The 18,609-nt window shown below is 46.2% G+C and overlaps 1 protein-coding gene across 1 annotated transcript in view; it reads left to right on the top strand.

Annotated features, from left to right (window-relative positions):
• Positions 1-18,609, top strand: part of LOC122794480 (adenosine deaminase domain-containing protein 2-like) — a 1,461,320-nt gene that overhangs the window by 46,501 nt on the left and 1,396,210 nt on the right. The gene's annotated exons all lie outside the window — the stretch shown is intronic.

An 18,609-nucleotide genomic window follows, 5' to 3' on the forward strand; every position in this document is an offset into this window, starting at 1 on the left:
GACTGAAAATAAAGATCTGATGTCAATTTTATTTCTTCCTCACAAATGGGTGTGTGATCCGATCCTCTGATCTGACTCGGCCACTTTTACAAGACTTTCATCCAAATCTCGACCTCCTCCGTCTACCCACAATGCCCTATTCCATCCCCAGCTCCTCAGATGTCAGTTGCTGCCATCTGAAGGTTGTGAAATGAATCTCGAGCATGAGTGTGCTTTTTTTGTTTTGTCTATAGTTCTCAAATTTTTGGTATCTTCGAGTTAATATTAGAGTAACTGTTTTCTCCTCCTCCCTATAATTGTTTCTGGCAGTTTGCTGGCATTAGGGTGTCTTTATTTGCTATCCTTTTTATTTTCCAAAGCTCTAATTTGAAATAAAAAAAAAAACTTTCTGTGGGTTTATATGTAGATATTTTAGTTTGGTGCTGTTTCTTCTACAGTTTGAGTAATACCTGAGCTACTGTTACAGCGTTAACTTCTAATTTGGTTAAGTGCTGGGTTTTATACTGTGTGCTGTTTCTGGTATTTTAGGCCTCCTTTTCTTATAGGCACTGTAGGTGCGCTGTTTTTGTGTACAGTTCTTTAATAATATTGTAGACATGACTGGAAAAACTTCAGAGACCAAACCAGGAAACACAAAACCAGTCCTGTTCATCTATTGACTAAAAAGCATTTTAAATTTATGGATTCATTTAATCCAGGTGCACTATCTGCACCTAACAATAACTGCCAAAGTGCTTCTTTACATTCTAATGTGTTGTTAAGATCACCTTCATATAAAACCTTGTCCACCTTTTCTAAGACAAAAAATTATTTTTTTTTTTAAATCAAGACACACGAGTGCATGTCTAGCCAGTGAATTTGTTTCGTCTTTCTTTTTAATGGCCAGATTGTGTTTGTATATCCTACGTTTCAAACTTCTTATGGTCTTTCCAATGTGATAATTATCACATGACATGCAGATAGCAATGTAAACAACATATTGACTATTGCAATTGTAATAATCTTTTGCCCAAAAAGTTTGGTTTTGAATGACTTAGAGTTACAAAAGAAGAATTACTAATAAACTTACATTGTTTGCAATTCCTGCAAGCATAAGTACCCTTCTTATTACATCCTATTCTAGTGCAACTATTAGCCTTGTTGTTTCCTGATTCTACCATTGACTTAATGTTAGTTACTCTTTTGTAAGTTAATCTGGGTCTCAATCCTATTGTCGCCACTAACTCTGTTTCCAAGTATTATTTTCCAGTTATTCTCTATAATGTGTTTGATGTGCCACATTTCGTTGACTCTAGGTGTAGGAAAGGCACTCATGTACTTAGTACATCAGGTACATTGGAAACTGGAGTTTCTGTCAGTGACTGGACCTACCATTGTGTCAGTGGAATACAAAATAGGTGAAGCCACCGCCCCCCCCCCCCCTTCTTAACACCATGACTTCACTTCCTATCTTTTTTAACCATTCTAAGGTGTAACCTCTAGAAAGGAAAAGTGACCTCAAAAATAGAACTTCCTTTTTGAAAATGTCATTGTCAGAAGTTAGTCTACTAAGCCTGATTTGTCCTTTTATGACTCCCCTTTTCATGTGCTGTGGATGTAAACAATCTTTGTGTAAGTATTGGTTAGCAAATACTGGTTTCCTGTAGATCCTGCTCATGAACTTATTTCTCTCCTTATCTATACTCAGATGTAAGTCTAAATAGTTGATGGATTCGCCAAAACCACTGATTTTGAATTCCAAAAAGTCAGTAGTGGAATTTAGGTCACTAACCAAATCCACAAATTCCTCATAGTTTCCAGTCCATAGGAAAAATAAATCGTCAATATATCTTTAGTAGATTTGTACTTTCTTAAAACTAGGATGTTGGTTTAAGAACTTCAGTTCCCATTTAGCCATAGCTAGGTTTGCAAATGCAGGCGCCACCCTTGCCCCCATAGCTACTCCGGAAATTTGTTTGTATAAAGACTTGTTGAATTTGAAAAAATTGTTGTTCAAAACCAAATCCATCAAACAGCAGATGGTTTGACTTTTTCACCAGTAAAGTCGGTATTGATGGTGAGATATTCTCTGAGGTATTCAACACCCCTTTCTTGATCAATGGAAGTGTATAGTGACTTGACATCCAAAGTACCAAAATAAATTTGTCTTTCAGTAATGTCAAGTTCTCTCAAAATTTCTAACAAGTGCCATGAATCTCTAAGGTAGTGTTTGGATTTCTGGCCAATAGGATTGAGAATATAGTCTAACCAAACGGATATATGTTCTGTTTTTGAGTGCTTAGCTGAAATGATCGGCCTAAATGCGGGATTTTTTTGATCAGTCTGAATTTACCAAAAAATTATGCCATTTTAGGATGTTCAACCAATAAGTAATTATAGTTTTCGTTGTCAATTTCACCTTGGCTGAACATGTCAAACAATGTGACATCTAACATTTTATAACTTTGATTAACTTCTCCAAAATTGACTTTTTTTGTATGTGTCTAGGTCTTCTAACATGACCTCTAAAGAACTTTCATAATCCTTTGTATTCATGACAAATTTTCCCACCTTTGTCTGCTTTCATAGTTCTAATGTCAGAGTTTTTACTCAAGCTGTGTAATGCATTTTACTCATCTTTAGTGAGATTCTCTTTATAGTCTCGATGACTGATTTTTCTAAATTCACTCTCACAAATACTTTGAAAGACCTGAAGGGTGGTTTGTAGGGGAGGGTTGAAAGTACTAGGCTTACTTGGCTTGTCATCTAAGATTTTGTTAGTGATAGTCTGTTTCAAAACATCCTGCATAATGTAACTTGTTTAACTTTTTATTTTCCAAAGCTCTAATTTGAAATAAAAAAAACTTTCTGTGGGTTTATATGTAGATATTTTAGTTTGGTGCTGTTTCTTCTACAGTTTGAGTAATACCTGGGCTACTGTTACAGCGTTCACTTCTAATTTGGTTAAGTGCTGGGTTTTATACTGTGTGCTGTTTCTGGTATTTTAGGCCTCCTTTTCATATAGGCACTGTAGGTGTGCTGTTTTGTGTACAGGTCTTTAATAATATTGTAGACATGTCTGAGAAACTGGGTTTTAAAAAATACACTTCTTGTGGGCATAAGAGCCCCAGTTCTAATCCCCACCCTTGTTTAACCCCAGGGCCCTTTCTGATTGGTGCAATAAATTAATAATTAAAGGCTTACTTCCTACCTCTTCTCCTGGAGCTTTCCTGTAAATCTCAGCATGGCTCCTCAGAATCCAAGAAATGAGCCCTCCAGAAGTCTCAAAGGGACTCATCAAAGACTCCTGTAAAACACAGACTTTGGATCCAACCTTCTCAGATCCAAAGACCATAGTGCCTCCTTCGGATCCACAGGCCTCTTCAGATCAGTCTGGTGTCATTATCATCACTCTCCTGAGCCATTCACTTTCTGCTTGAATCCAAGTCCCTTGGATTCGACAGCTAGGAGCCGGTTACTGGAACTGGCTTTGAAACCTGTTTCTCTGGCTCTGCCTGCTCAGCTATTTCAAACCCCAAAGAAGCAGTCTAGACCAGCATCTGTAGCGTCATCCATGTCTTCTAGAAGCTTGACAAAGACATATAGTCAAGATGATACAGAGATTTCTTAGGGCTCAGATCCAGATGGAGGTCCTGTCAGCTCTGTCCCCTCCCAGATCCGTGAGTGCTCCTGTCCAACCGATACTGTGTCCTTCTCCGATCTGACCTGTGGTTTCCGAGTCCCAAGATCTCGGAGAGTTTCAGCGTCGGATCCATGGAAGCTCCATTCCTCGACTCCCAACAGTATTCCTGACCAGTCCTGCTCTAATATCTTCTGATCATGGTGGTTTTCGGATCCAAGAGGTTGGCGCTGGGTCTGTGGGATTTGGGTTGGCTTCTACTTTGTCATATCCTTCCCTTCCCCTCAGTGCCTCATCCTTGGACAGCTTTGGTCCAACCGTCTTTCCGGAGGACTCTGATATGGGGTTGGCCCCGAATTTCCTTCGGGGGGTGATTTCCCTGGGGTCCGTCAGCTTTCCAGGTAGTAGAAAGTACATTCTCTGCATAGAGAACCTTCCTGTCTAGTCTAGCCTTCTAGCTTAAAAGAGAGACTTTGGTGTGATTTAAGTACCAGTTTTCTGTATTTTCTTGCTGTACTTAAACTGTTTTCCGCCTAAACGCTGATTTTCCAGCGTTTATTGTGATTTAAAAGCTTGTTTTTTTCACATATTGTAATTTGCCTGCACTTTTAAAAAGTCGTTTTTTTGTTTAAATAATTTAACTGTTGTAGGCTACACACTAAAGTACGATAGCCTTTTCTGATAGCTTGTAGTCGTTTAAAGCTGTTTTAAGTGTACTTTTTATTGTTTTTGCCTTATCTTTTCAAAAAAAAAACAAAAAAAAAACAAAAACATTCCTTGTTTCCCACCCTTCTAAGCTAGTATAGTCCAGTTTTCAAGCTAGTGCTGAATTCAGGGCTGTGTTTTTCTGAGTTGCCCATACCTTATGTGGATAGAGGGAAGTTTCTCTGCTCACCTGTGAGAGAGGGGAACTTTGAGCAGCCATCTGTCCCTGAAGGAGTGGTTCCAGTCCAGAAGTTAGTAGTTTAAAAAACGCGTTTGCACGGTGTTGCGCGCTGGGTAGCACCGGTTAGCTACGGTTAAATTATTCCCAGCTCCACTAAGTCTCCTCTTCAGTTTTTCCCTTGAAACTAGTCTAACTCTCATCCTAAGCACTGAAAAAGCATCCTACAGTCCAGCACTTGCTCAGACCTAATAGTAAGCACCAATATATCCTGACACTTGATTGCCCAGCAGGGCAAGGCACTTTATCCACCCCTCACCAACCAAGCAGCTCACCCTACTATTCAGGCATGACCAAAGGGCAACTTCAGGTATACTCTCCAGTCCAGCTGGTGAATCTGGGTATCCTGAGGCAATGTTACAACTGTCTCATGTACATAGACAATCTTCTCCTCCTACCACAAAACACTAACGAGAGATGCAGTTATACAGCCAAACTGGAGGCTAAGGTCTCTCCACCCAAGACTGGAACAGGCAGTCATGAGGAGAAGGCTAATGTCTCTCCACCCAAGACTAGAACAGACAATCATGAGGAGAAGGTTAACACTTGCACCACACCGCCAGCCTCGCATAGACCTACTAAACCAGCACTGGCAAAAAATACACATAAATACACTAAATCATACTCTGAAGCTCTAAATAAAAACCTGCAAAAGTATCCGAGAGCTCCAAAGCAGACACCCAAAAAACCTGCACCTCCAGTCACAAACCAGACAACACATAAAACACAATTTGCTGCACAATCACAGCCCTTAAGGTGAAATAACATACCTAACACACTAGTAATAGGTCACTCTATAGTCAGGCACACTGACATCCCACTCACTAGGCTGGACAAGGAGAAGGTTACTGTTAGCTGCCTGTTGGGAGCCAGAATCCACCACATAATACAAGCACTCAGGTCACTCCAGAACAAGTACAAATATGACTTTGTCATTGTTCATGTTGGTGTGAATGACCTGGGATGTACCTCCCTGGACTACATGAAAAGAGACATGGAAGAGCTCTCTGATCATGTAGACCAGGCGGGTGACCTGAGTAGCATCCTGCCCTCACCAAGAATGATACCTCCAGTATAAAGAAAAAATGATCAATTTCAACAATTGGCTAAGCGTCTAGTGTCATTCAAAAGGGATCCAGTGTCCGTCAGCCTGGGACGACATGCTCGACAAGCCGCGTTGCTTCACAAGAGACTGCTTGCACCTGTCACTCGCAGGCTTTCGAATACTGGCCAAGGCTCTTGTTGCCCCCATAGTGCTTTTTTTAGGCAAGGCTCAAAAGTCAAACCCACCTCCATAAACAGCACAAATAAAAAAATGAGGGTTATGCTGCTCAATGCCAGGAGTTTAAATCTCAAAATGCATGCGCTCAAAGCAGTCCTCAGTATGGAGAATGTCGACACCTGTGCAGTAATTGAAACCTGGTTCAAGGCTCCAGAGAGCACTCCAGCACTACCAGGCTACAACTCATACCACACATTTCGGCCACAGAACACTGACCGAAACACAAAAGGAAGGGGTGTATCCATATTCATCAAGGATACCTACACCTCCAGGTTAGTGGTGCAGCATGATATCTCTTGGATCATCCATGTGCAACTAACATTGGGCAAATCTGCATTGCAAATTGTGGCCTGCTACAGATCACCCTCCATGACCCAGGACCACCACTCTGCCTTTCTGGAGACGCTGGAAAACTTGAAGGTCCTACCGAACACCCTGATATTGGGCGATATTCAATTACCGTATCATTAACTGGGAAAACTACTTGAGTACAAACTCCCAGGCTCAATGCTTCCTGGAATTTATCAACTCAAATGCCCTGGATCAGCTGGTAAACTCCCCTACCAGAGGTGAAAACGTATTGGACCTGATCATCACCAACATGGGCAACAGGTATTCCGCAACGGAGGTCAACCTGTCATTGGTTAGATCAGACCATAAACTAATATGTCCACACCTCACCACCACCCCCAACCAAGGAAACCACAGTGAAAAACTTTTATAAAGCAAACTTCACCTTACATAAGACAGATGTGGTAAGTTTCACAGCCCCCACGCTAAAGGATAACGCTGCTCAAGATGCAGAATCCTTTACAAATGCACTCTGAGCACCTACAAGGATGCATGGATCATGCCAACCCTAGCAAAACCAAGACTCGCTCCCCTAAGAGAAGGAAACCAGTCTGGTGGACCCTTGCCATAAACAGGTTATACAATAAAAGGAGGAAACTAGTTCAGAAAAAAAGCAAATCCCAAGAAGGAAAGACATCCCTGATCAGTGTCAGTAAGAAACTAAGGTCCCTCATAAAATCATCCAAGGCTAACTTAGAAAGAAAAATAGCCAAGGATTCGAAAGATAACCACAAAGCCTTCTTTAGCTATGTCAAGCATCGAAGTGGCAACTCTCAGATGTTATGTGATCCTATCTCGCCTACATTCTGTACTGATGGGCTCGGAGCCGATCCCTCGGCTCCGACTCGGCACGCTTATGCTATAGAGCGAGGCCTCTTATTGGCTGAGCTATTTTTTATCCCAGGATGCACCACCACTAATCCCCCAGATCTCGTTTGCCGCCTACAAGCTTAGACGTGGTCTCAACTTGGCTGGGCTAAGTACTATTTATTTAGGCTTTTTCCTGTCAGAAATTTGCTTACTTTGAACCCAAAAGCTGTTTTAATAGCTATTGTTGTCATACGAGTGTGTATTGAACAGTTCTGTTGAGAAATTCGTGTTTTTTTCGTCAGGGAAGGTTTCCCGTTTTAGAGGGGCCTTCCCCTATTGCTTTTTGCTATTAGTGTTTCTTTCGTGGGTCAAGTACCCGTTTAAGTTAGAGGGTCTTGACTCTCTCTTTCTGTGTGTTTGTTCAACTGTATTGTGTGTAAAAAAAAAAAAAAAAAAAAAAAAAAAAAAAACACACAAAACTTTATTCTTTTTGTTGTTGTTCTTAACTATTAAGTTTTGTTGTATTTCTCTTTAGACAGGTACTGTTTTCTAAATTAGTTATGTCCAAAGAGCATAGACCCTCCGGGTTTAAAAAGTGCACGAGGTGTGGTTATAAGATGTCCATAACGGACGACCACTCCTCGTGCGTCTATTGCTTAGGCGCCAAGCACCTACAAGAATCATGTAACGTGTGTCACGCCTTCTCATCAAGGGTCCTCCAGGAGAGGAAAAACAAATTAATCCTTAAGGGGTTAATCAAGCCATCCTTCGAGGAAGCTTTATCTTCGTCACCCTCTCCTTCAAAAAAGAAGAAAGCGTCGGCTCCGACCAGTCAGTCGGAACCGACTGCCAAAAAACCTAGGCAGACTTCTCCATCGGCTCCACGGATTTCGGAGCCGAGGGCGGAACGGTCTGCCTCGATGCCTCCAGCCTCGACCCCTCTGGTTTCGGAGCCGAGGACTGGGGCATCGAGAGGCGGGTCACCTTCATCGGCTCCACTGATATTGGAGCCGATGAGGGTTGCCGGCTCAGACTCTTCCCCTTCGGAGCTGAAGTCCTTATCGGCACCGAGGGAAATTGCCTTGAGATCTCTCTCGGAGCCGATAGTGGTAGAATCCATTCAGAGCGGGTCCCCTAGTCCTTTGGAGCCGATGGAGAAATCGGTTCGGACCCGATCGATATCGTCCAGGTCATCCAAGATGTCTGATTCGGACATCGACAAGGTGCTCCTTAGACTCTTCCAGTCTCCGGTGTTCCAAAAGCTAGTTTCGGCTCCAGCCCATTCGGCTTCGGAGCCGATGGTCCACCTCCCTACTTTGGTTCCTCCTCCAACAGCCTCGGCACCATTGGAGCCGGTGCTGGTGGAACCGGTGGAGGTTTTAGGGTCGGGCCCAACCCTTACTCCAACTCCGGCTCTTGGGTCGGAGTTCAGTACACGGACTTCTTCCGTCGGCCCCGGGGGGGATGCTTCGGGATTGATGTTTTCGGTCCCAAGTCTCCCTCTTGGTGCGTCGGCGGCGGGAGTGCCGTCTACTGTCATGGCCACGGAGGTGGGACCCTCCCAGGATTCTGGTGGTCCTGCCTTCAGGGCTATGAGGAGTACGTTAGCCAAATCATCTTTGGCTACCTCCACGGTCTCCCCAGCTCCTTCCCTGCATACCGAGACTGGGTCTTTGGCAGTCCCCCTGTCCGTAGACAGCGGAGCCCCGGGGCCTGAGGTTACCCCCACTGGGGTTTCCCCCCCTCCTGGAGGTCCTTCTGAAGCCCCTTCGGAAGAACCCCCCAGGAAAAGATCGTGCAAGAGGAAGCACGTTGACTCCCCTGATGAGTCTCTTACATCAGACACTGATCTCGATGATGCAGAGGGGTCCCCTAAGTCGTCCTCGGATGATGTCTCTTTTGCAGACATCCTGGAAGCCCTTAAACAACGAGGCGGCTGGCAGTCCAAACCCCCTTCTGCTGATGAGTCGGTGTTCCTTAAGGCCTTCGGGGCTCAGCCCTCCACCTCCTGGGTGTCTCCGCCCTTCGACGAGCTCTTGGATTTGATCTGTCGAAGGGCGTGGGAACACCCAGACTCTGTGGAACCGGTGCCTGCTCGTCCGAATAAGTTCCTCTCGGCACCCCCTGAAAAAGAATTTCTAACCAAAGGTGTGGCTGTAGATGCATTGGTGGTGGCATCTGCTACCCAGCAAGATGTAGCAGAGGCTTCAACGTCCGTCCATCCTCCTAATAAGGAGTCTAGGAGCATGGATCGGTACGGAAAGCGCACCCTAAGTTCAGCGGCCTTTACATTAAGGTCCTTGAACTACCTTACGCACTTTACTAGATTTCAGAGGGATCTGATTAAAGAGCTTTCCGATACCCTCTTGGGTAACCTGCCTCAGGAGCTGGCCCAGACGGTTGGCTCTCAGCTGGCTACATTGTCGTCCATTTCAAACTCGTCCATGAGGCTCATTTCTTATGCGTCCGAAGGGGCGAGTAGAGCGGCGGGTACAGGCATTGCTCTACGGAGACAAGCCTGGCTCCACCTGTGTCATTTCGCGGAGGCCTTTAAGTCTTCCTTTGCCGACGCCCCCTTTGATGGGTCCTCCCTGTTTGGACCCAAGGTAAAGGACACACTGACCCGCTGCGAACAGGAGGGTAAGACTCTGACTGCCGTAGGGGCATGATTTTCCACTCCCTTTCGGCCTTATCCCAAGGCTATAAGAGGAGGGAAAATGTGGTTCCGTAGATCTCAGAAGCCTTACCCCTCTCAGCAGGATGATCCCCCTTCCAGAGGCAGGGGAGGGGGAAATTCTTCCGGAAGACGCCGTCCCAGAGGCGGCAGAGGCCCTCGCAACACTGGAGACCGCGAGTCCTTTCGTGGCTCTTCAGCCTTTCACAGTCCCTGAGGGATTGCCCGACTGTGCAGCTCCGGAGCCAGTCGGGGGTCGTTTTTCGAAGCACCTGAAAGCCTGGGAAGGTATCACTCAGGACCGATGGGTGCTTCGAATTATCGCCGGAGGTTACACCATCCCTTTCTCTCACTCCCCACCTCAGTCCAAAAAAATCCTGGACCCGCCACCCAGTCAATGGGATACTGCAGCCTCAGAAGTTTCAAAGCTGCTGCAAAAAGGAGTCATCCAACCGGTCCCCGCAGACCAGATCGGATTAGGGACTTACTCAAGATTCTTTTGGTGCCAAAAGACCGGGGACTTGAGGCCCATTTTGGACCTCAGCATTCTAAACCGTTCAGTCAGAAAGTCCAAGTTCCGAATGGTCACCCTACAAACCATTCTCCCATTGCTGGAGAAAGGTGTTTGGATGTGCTCCATAGATCTCAAGGATGCTTATTACCATATCATGGTACATCAAGCGTCCAGGAGACATCTGCGCTTCAGCCTAGGAGGCAGTCATTTTCAGTTCCAGCGCTGCCCTTTGGTCTCACCACAGCCCCAGGGTGTTCACCAAGTGCTTGGCAGTCGTGACTGCTCACCTGAGAAGTCTAGGATTCCAGGTGTTTCCATATCTAGACGACTGGCTCCTAACTGCCACCTCCAAGCATCTACTACTGCGGAGCCTACAAGCCACTATATCACTGGGCAACTCCCTTGGAATCACCTTCAATTGGCCAAAGTCTGTGTTGCTGCCATCTCAACGAATAAGATTCATAGGGGTAGAGATAGACTCAAACCAAATGCGGGTCTATCTACCTACAGACAGAATTCAAACCATACAGACTCATGTTCGAGCCTTACTTCCCAGGTCCAAAGCCCCAGCCAGAATGGTCTTGCAGCTATTGGGATCCATGTCCGCCACGGTTCTTCTAGTCCCCTTGGCAAGGTTGCACATGAGAATTCTCCAGTGGCTTCTTTCAGCTCAGTGGTCCTTTCAGGAACTCCCTCTCAGTCACCTCATATGGATCACGGAAATATGCAAACGGGACCTTCGCTGGTGGCTAGTGCCCTCCAATTTGGATCAGGGACGACCCTTTGTTCCACCTCCTCCTGCGGCCACTTTGACCACGGACGCCTCCCAGATGGGGTGGGGGGGGCATTCCCTGGGCAGGTCAGTCCAAGGCAAATGGCACCCAGAAGAGACCCGACTTCATATCAACATCCTAGAAATGAGGGCGGTGCTTCTGTCCCTCCAAGCCCTTCACGATTACCTCCCTCAGGGCGTAATTGCCATTCACTCAGACAGCATGTCAGTTGTCTGGTACCTGAACAAACAGGGAGGGACCAGATCCTATCCTCTTTGCAGAGAGGCCATGAGAGTCTGGGAATGGGCAGTCTCGACCGAACGCTTTCTAGTGGCTACTCATATCCCGGGCAAGTCCAATGTGATAGCCGACAGACTGAGCAGAACCATCCTCTCTCCTCACGAATGGTCTCTGAACATGACAGTTGCAAGTCAGATTTTCAGCAGATGGGGAGTTCCGTGTTGCGACCTCTTCGTGACTCCACTAAATGCGAAGTGCAAAAAATTCTTCTCCCTAACCCCGGCTCCAGGGAAGAGCCCCATGGACGCACTAGCCCGTCCTTGGCCCACCGGCTTGCTTTATGCCTTCCCCCCAGTTCCTCTCCTTCCCAGGGTGATCCAAAAGGCATCTCTCTTGGGGAGCAAAATGATCTTAGTTGCTCCTTACTGGCCTCGTCAAGTATGGTTTCCCTATCTTCGGAAATATGCTCTGGAAGGTCCATGGTTCCTGGATCAGATCCCAGACCTTTTGGTTCATCAGTCGGGACTATTCCACCAGTCCCTGCACACCTTAAAATTGACGGCTTGGCTCCTCCTCTTCCGACTATAGTCAGGAGTCATACATTGGATCCAGAGGTTGTACACATATTATCTTCGGCCCATAAGTCTGCTACTAAGAAACTGTATTCTAGCAAATGGAAAAGATTTGCTATTTGGGCTCCACTCCGGGGCCTGGACCCCATTTCTATTCCCGTGGCAGAAGTACTAAAATTTTTAACTTCTCTTTTCAATCAAGGCTCTTCAGTCTCTACCATCAAGGTCCAATTGGCAGCGATTTCCAATTTTCACGAATCTATAAACCCACCTTTAATGAGCAACAGATTGTGTAAGACCTTCTTGAAAGGTGCTGCTCTGTTAAGACCTCCGATTTCTCATCCTGCACCTCCATGGGATCTCGATGTGGTGTTACGCGCCTTAACTTCCTCCCCCTTTGAACCGGCAGCTACATGTGATCTAAAATTTCTATCATGGAAGACTGCTTTTCTGGTGGCGATTACTTCTGCCAGAAGAGTTTCAGAGCTTCAAGCTTTGTCAGTAAAACCCCCGTACTTGGTGTTTCACAAAGACAGAGTATCTCTCAGGCCAAATCCTTCCTTTGTCCCTAAAGTTTGTTCCAGTTTCTGCTTACAACAATCGTTAGAACTTCCAGTCTTTTTCCAAAATATTCTAACAAAGCGGAATTCATATTCCACACACTAGATGTCCACAGGCAGTTGCGTTTTACTTAGACAGGACCAAACAAACAAGGAAAACAGATCAGTTGTTTGTATCCTTTGCAGACAATAAATTGGGCAAAGCTGTCACAAAGGTCACTATTACCAAATGGATCAGGGACTGTATTACTCAAGCTTATTCTTATTCTAACAAAGAGCTTACCACCTCTGTCAAAGCTCATTCTACAAGGGCTATGGCTACTTGATAGCATTTCATTCTAAGCTTGCCATTAGTGACATTTGTGCTGCGGCTACATGGTCTTCCCGCACACTTTCATTTCCCACTACAAATTGGATGTGGCATCTAGAGGACGAGCTTCATTTGGTTCCACAGTGCTCAGGAGTGTTTTCCAATGAGCCACCCAGGATTTAGGTGCTAGGGACGCTGTCCCATCAGTACAGAATGTAGGGGAGATAGGATCACATAACATCTTTTAGTTATGTACTTACCATAACTTTAGATGTTTGGGATCCATCTCGCCTACATTCCTAATAACCCACCCTCCTTCCCCCTTCCTTGGAGATCAGAGGATATCAGAAGGTCCGAATCCTGTTTCATCTTGAAACATCTAACAATGTTATATAAACAAGTTGTGCATGTGTGCATGAATGCGGACAAACAAGATCTGGGGGATTAGTGGTGGTGCATCCTGGGATAAAAAAATAGCTCAGCCAATAAGAGGCCTCGCTCTATAGCATAAGCGTGCCAAGTCGGAGCCGAGGGATCGGCTCCGAGCCCATCAGTACAGAATGTAGGCGAGATGGATCCCAAACATCTAAAGTTATGGTAAGTACATAACTAAAAGATATGCTCTGAGCTAGTGCAAAATAGCATAAAATATACTGAACCTACTGTTATTGCCAACAGGATGGCAGATGGTCAGTGCAAACTTCACCCCCTCTTGCCTCCGAAAGGGCCCACAACAATACTGGAAAAGTGTAGTGTCCCAGAAATCAGACGCACAGGTAAAAACATTCCTTTCAAAAGCCAAAAACACAGCATCAGTGGGGCCAGATGGTGTCCCAGGATGCGGCTTGCATGAACTACAGAACGAACTAACCCCCCACTTAAATACGCTGTTCAACCTCAGCCTCTCCACAGGCTATGTGCCCATAGAATGGCACACAGCAATGGTTATTCCGCTCCACAAAGGAGGGGCCACAACTGACCCTGGTAACTATCGCCCCATAAGCCTGATTAGCCTGTTCTGCAAGGCTGTGGTGCGCATCATAATGGAACTCATTAACAAAGACATTAGAAACCTCCAAACTCTTCACTCGACCCAGTTCAGCTTTAAGGGCAGATCATGCCTACTAAACCTGGTTGACTTCTTTGAGATGGTCACCAAGGCCATAGACGAGGGAAAGGTGGTTCACACAGCCTACATTGACCTCGCCAAGGCGTTCAACACCATTTCTCACTCTGGTATTATAGAAAAACTCACCAGCCTGAACATAAACCCCTACGTCACAAGATGGGTTGCCACCTGGCTTACAGACAGAACTCTCGCGGTAAGAATAGCAGGCTCTAGGTCAGACTCCAAACCAGTCACAAGTGGTGTCCCGCAAGGCTCGGTCCAGGGACCCCTACTGTTAGGCATATACTTCTCAGAAGTACAGGCAAACACAGGAGGACTATGGCTAACCAAGTTTGCCGATGACTGCAAACTGGGAGCCATAATTGACTCTCCGGCTGACACGGACATCCTCCAAAAAGGCCTTACTGAGACTGACACCTGGTGTCAAAGCCATGGCCTCAAGCTAAATACCAAAAAATGCGTAGTCCTCCCATTTGGGGAAAAACAAAACACCCACGAATTACCACATAGGTGGCAGCCCCCCCTTAGTACAGAAGAGGTAAGAGATCTGGGGACCCAGGTAGATAGTAATCACTCCTTTGGCAATCATATTGCCAAAGTAGTTAGAAAATCCTTCTATGTGGCCCATCTAATTACTAAAGGGTTTGCATCTAGAAATAGAGGTTATAGTGCCCCTTTACTCGTCACTCATCAGACCCATCATAGAGTACAATGCCCCATTTGGGATGTACCTCACAACACTTCCAACAGCTGGAAAGGCCACAAAAGTACCTCACCAAGAGGATTACTGGCCTCAAACATATGTCCTTTGCAGACCGACTGAAAAAACTCCGGCTGTACTCAGTGGCATATCGCTTACTCGGAGGTGATCTCTGCCTGACTTACAAAGCCACGTCCAATTCAGAATTGATGGACATGCTCCACTTAAAGAAATCCAAGTCACTGCGAGCCATGCGCTGTAGTGAGCTAAACTTCGCCACAACAGTAAATAGAGCATGCTGGAGGGATAGATTCCTGTCACAGAGACTCGCCATGCTTTGAAACAAAATTCTTAACTACATTAGGCAGAGCCCCTCACTAACACTCAAGAGAAACCTTGATGAGTGGATGGGTAACAAAAAAAATATACCCCTGGGATCACTTCATTGTCTCTGCTTGACAGAGGCTCAGCTAAACAATGGGGTGGCGAAAGCTGACACACTCTGGCTAAGCTTATAAATGCCCTCGGGCAGATAGCCTAGTACCTACCTATGAACTTAGGATCCTGTCCCACTCCCTTCATTGGGTCTGAGCTCTGAGTCCATTATCTCTGCTCCTAAGAGTCAGCCAGTACAGAGAAGCCTTCACATGTGTTCGCAGAGGGATTCCCCCTTTCTTCCGACACCTCTCCTGAGCACTCCACGGAAGAGGTACTTCGGAAGTGGATGTGTAAGAAGAGGCACATAGACACCCTTTGGAGACTCTCACAGAAGACACTGATTTTGATGAGGGAGAAGGATTTCCCTGACTGTCTCCTTCAGGTACATCCTTGAAATCCTCAAACAGAAAAGTGGATGGTCTTCCCAAACTCATTTTCCAAGGAATCTGTGTTCCTGGAGGCTTTCAGGACTGGCCCATCTACGTCTTGGGTGACACCCCCCCCCCCGTGAGATGAACTAATTGAACTGGTTTCCTGCCGGATTTGGAAGGAACTGGACACTGGAGCCCATTCCCAAGTGCCTGGATAAGCAAGGGAATCTTAGTTGATGCCATAACTGCAGCGGTGGTTTCCAAGAAGGAGTTAGCAGAACAAAGCTCCTCTCTCCTTCCATTGAACATGGACTCCAGAGCGATGGACAGATTTAAAAAGTGCATTTATGCCTCAGCCATATTTGCACTGAGGTTGTTAAATTACCTGACACATTTTTACTTGTTTACAGAGAGGTTTGATCATGGATCTGTCAAACTCTGAGTCCATGTTTGTGGAGGATTTCAAGAAGGTTTCTGCACAGCTGGCTACTCTTTCGACCATTGCCAATTTGTTGATGAGGCTGATCTCCCATACAGAGGAGGGCACCTCAAAAGCAGCCAGTTCAGGCATCGCTATTAGGAGATGTGCCTAGATGAGGCTATACGACTTTACGGAACCTTTTAAGGCATCTTTTATTAATGCCTACTTTGGCTCCTCCTTGTTTGGGCTATCAGTGAAGGATACGCTTACCCGCAGTGATCAGGAAGGAAAGACCCTGTTTGCTTGCCATCAGAGTCAAGTTTTCTTCCCCTCCACATTCTTTTTTAGAAATCAGTGAGGTGGTAAGAAATGTGGTTCCGGAAATCTGGGAGACCTTTCCAGGACTCACATGGGGATACTTCCTCCAGAGGTAGAGGAGGATTCAGTGGCAGATGTCGCCCCAGAGGCAGAGGAGGTCTGCAAAACCAGGGCATCAGACTCCTCCTCTGATGGGTCCTATCAGTGCTACCCAACTCTCCATCTCTGGAGGTTGTCTGGGGATGTTTTTCCCTGCAACTGGACGTTTGGGCAAGTATCTCAAAAAAATGCATGGGTGCGAAGTATAATATCCAGAGGTTACTACATACCCTTTTCTCTTCCACTTCCTGTCCTAAGGAAGAAACTCCTAGATTTTCCGCCCAGTCACAGGGAGTACACAGCTGTAGAGATCCAAAAGCTGCTACAAAAAGAGCCATCCAAGAGGTTCCACCAGAACAAATAAGATTTGGAACTTACTCCTGCTTCTTTTTACTGCCGAAGAAAACATGGGACCTGAGACCAATTCTGGATCTAAGCAATCTGTACCTCTTCTGTGCATGGATTATCAGATGTGCTCTATAGATCTCTAGGATGCTTACTATCCTATCAAAATAGACAGGTGCTCCAGGAGACGCCTCCACTTTCGGCTGGGAGTCCATCACTACCAATTCAGAGCACTGCCCTTTGGACTCACCACAGCTTCTAAGGGTGTTCACCAAATGCATGACAGTCATGGCAGCTCGCTTGAGACTCAAAGGATTCAAGATGTTTCCCTGTCTTGACGTTTGGCTCCTCACTGCCCCAACCAGGCATCAACGTCTCCTAGCCAGGGATTACTTATTTCAGATCTCCAGCTCTCTAGGCATTACAGTAAATCTTGCCTAATCGAAGCTGACTCCTGTATCGACTCTGGAACTTATAAGAACTCAACTGGATATTACGACTCCAGTGGCATCATTACCTCTTCATTATGTCACATCTTTGAGAAATCAGGTGAGGGACATACTGTCTCGTCCGTCCCCTCCAGCAAAACTAGTGATGTTATGTAGTCCTATCTCGCATACATTCTTACCCGTGGGTTCGGAGCCGAATATCGGCTCCGACTCTGCCTATTTTACTAGCTCGAAATCTCTCATTGGCTGGGCTAAGCAGGTATCCCATGGTGCACTGCTCCATATCCCCCGATCTCGTTTGCCGCTCGTGTAGCTCGGATGTGGTCTCGCTTGGCTTTGGCTAAGTACCCTCTTTTTTTCTTGTATTGAAGAAAGTTTTGATTGCTATCAGCAGCTATTTTCATAGCTATTTTTCTAAGTTGTCTAGAGTTGTCTAAATTTGTCTAATTTTGTCGAGTTTGGTGATTCTGTGGTTGTTGTGTGGTATCCCACTGACTGTTCCCTCAGGCTAGGCCCGTTTCAGTTAGAGGGCCTAGTTCTCCTCTATTTGCCTTTTGTGTCAGAACGGTCTAGACCGTTTAAGTTAGAGGTTTGGACGTTTCCTTCCTCCTTGTGTGCTTTGCTCAATCCCCTGTTAAGAGCTTGTAGTTGGTTTTGTGTGTTTGATCACCGTTTAGTGTTGGCTACTGTTAGCGTCGTTCCCGCCTTTTGGTAGTAGATGCCTGTGTGATTTTCTTTCAGACTTGGTTTTGCGCTGTGGGCGTTGTAATTAAGATGTCTAAGGATATCAAGGAGCATAAACCTTCGGGTTTTAAGAAGTGCTCTAAATATGGGTATAAAATGTCCATTACAGATGGGCATTCCATTTGCGTCTATTGCTTGGGAGCCATCCATCTGCAAGAATCCTGCAGTTTTTACCACGCATTCAGCCCTAGAGCTCTCCAAGAGAGAAAGAATAAGCTAATCTTAAAGGGACTATTGAAACCCTCTTTTGAAGAGGCTATGGACTCGTCTTCCACTGGAAAGTCAAAAAAGAGATCTCTGGCTCCGTCGGCTTCATCAGAGCCTCCGGAGAAAATCTCTAAAACTGCATCGACCTCGGCTCCACTGTCCTCGGGGCCGAAGGAAGGATAGATATTGACGGAACCGGCGTTGGCTCCAATTGGATTGGAACCTCCTAGGAGCCGATCACCCAGTATCAGACCAGCTTCTCCTGAAAGGAGATCTCATTCTCCATCCCTGTCCTCCAAATCCTCCAGGACGCTTTCAGATGTGGATGTTGATAGGGTGGTTCAGAGGCTCCTCCAGTCACCGGTTTTGGCGAAATTGTTTTTGGCTCCGACCCAGTCGGCACCAGAGCCCATCCCGACCCCGTCTTCGATCATTCCTCCGAGCGCATCTCTGTCTTTGGAGCCAGAGTGTCCCGCGCCGTGTGATGTTTTTAGGCTGGCTCCGATGCCCCATTTGGCTCCATCGGTGCCTGCATCAGCTCTGACCCCGTCGGCTCCATCTTTGGGGTTCGGGACTCGGGATTTCTCGGTCTGGCCCGAGGGGGACATCTCGGGGCTTATTTCGGTCCCGAGCCTCCCTCTCGGTGCATCGGCTCGGGGAAGTCTGACCCCTGTCTTGGCTTTGGAGACTGGTCGCTCCTCGGATTCGGGGGGCAGCCTTTGAGGCTGTGCCGACCATGC

Source organism: Protopterus annectens, chromosome 1.part0, assembly GCF_019279795.1.
Source record: "Protopterus annectens isolate FY-2018-M chromosome 1.part0, PAN1.0, whole genome shotgun sequence".
NCBI classification, from domain to species: Eukaryota; Metazoa; Chordata; order Ceratodontiformes; family Protopteridae; genus Protopterus; species Protopterus annectens.